The sequence below is a fragment of the Triticum dicoccoides genome, unplaced genomic scaffold (assembly GCF_002162155.2).
Source record: "Triticum dicoccoides isolate Atlit2015 ecotype Zavitan unplaced genomic scaffold, WEW_v2.0 scaffold99865, whole genome shotgun sequence".
Classification (NCBI taxonomy): domain Eukaryota; kingdom Viridiplantae; phylum Streptophyta; class Magnoliopsida; order Poales; family Poaceae; genus Triticum; species Triticum dicoccoides.
The window spans coordinates 1-1,369 of NW_021316471.1; the positions used below are offsets into that span (position 1 = coordinate 1).

Consider the following 1,369-nt stretch of genomic DNA (forward strand, 5'->3'; position numbering starts at 1 on the left):
GTACATAAATACTAATTTTTTTTTATTTGTGAACAAAGGAAGAATAAAGTAATACGACAGGATTACGAGAAGATGGAAAAGGAACAAAAGAATATGTACCCCTCAGAAGCTAACACGTACCTTAATAGCATATAGTAGTTCTTCCGTACGATTCATACATGTTCCTCTTTCAGTTGATTCCTTGTCGTATTTTGAGCCATCGAGCCTAACAATTAAATCCAAATCTTCCGCTCTTATCATCCTCGAAGTCTATCATAGGAGGAATTGAGAACCATTTAACAGAAAGTGATAGCAAATCTTTTCTATAGCCAAAAATTCCCTGTTTGTTGTGCTTAGACTTTGTGTCAAAATATTGTCTTTTTTGCTCATCCAACAGATAAAGTTCCTATACTTGACACAACTTACATACCTTGGCATATAGTGATCCTTTGGTGTAAGAATCTGCATAGAAAATAAATCAGATCCATAAGAAAGATACCAAGGAGTGAGCAATCCATTTTCATATCCTAGTCCATGTTGCAATTCCTTTCCCCAAATTGATTGTAAATCTGCAGGATATAATTCGGCTAGCTACAGTGTGTGAACCATGTAGTGTTCCACCTCTCCACTAAATCGCAACATTTCTTGCTTCTGAGGTAGGAAAGGAATCATGGTCTAGGGGTACAGCATAACATATGGGACTAAGCACTACCTCCTAGCTCAAACCCCTAAAAATTTAACAACTTCTTACCTTAATCCCAAAAAACCTGAGCTCAATAATTCCACGCATACCTACTGGGTTTGGCCAAGCTTCTCGTCAACGAATGCCTACCAGTGGAGAATGTTGTGCTGCTGCAGTGTGAGGTAAGGAATAGATTAGGGGGCAGGTACTGGATTGTTGCATAAAGTACACTTTTCATATCACCAGAAAGCAACAATCATGATTATAAAATCGAATGTGCAACTGGACCTTTGCCTAGCCCAGAATAGTAGGCCTACAAAAATAGTGCAATTCCGAACATCATGTGGTACATTACAGTTCATAAACAACAGACCCTCTCTCAAAAGCACAACCAGCTAAGGCTACTCCGGTGAAGCAAATGTCTAGGCCATAACATGAAACAGCAAAATAACTAAACTATCACTAAATAGTAGTACCAGCAATCATGTAAGAGCATCTCCACTGGCCCCCCAACAAGCCCCTCAGGGCGCCTTTTTTAGCGTCGGCGGCGAAACATCGGCCAAGTTGCGCCCCCAGATTGTTGTTTATCGCCGATTTGGGCCAAAATAACAACCGGCAAACCCAAGCCGAACCCAGCGCACCAGGGGGCGCCTGGGGGTACCGGCTGAAGCGAAAAGGCGCGTGGGCCCACGTGGTCGGCGACAGACC

General features: G+C 42.3%; 1 long non-coding RNA gene across 1 annotated transcript; it reads right to left on the reverse strand.

Moving 5' to 3' along the window:
- Positions 1-194: 194 nt before the first annotated feature.
- Positions 195-860, reverse strand: LOC119348658. Its single transcript, XR_005169066.1, has 3 exons — positions 731-860; positions 410-441; positions 195-249 (listed from the first exon to the last, which is right to left on the reverse strand). It is a non-coding gene; the product is annotated as an uncharacterized LOC119348658 (long non-coding RNA).
- Positions 861-1,369: the final 509 nt, after the last annotated feature.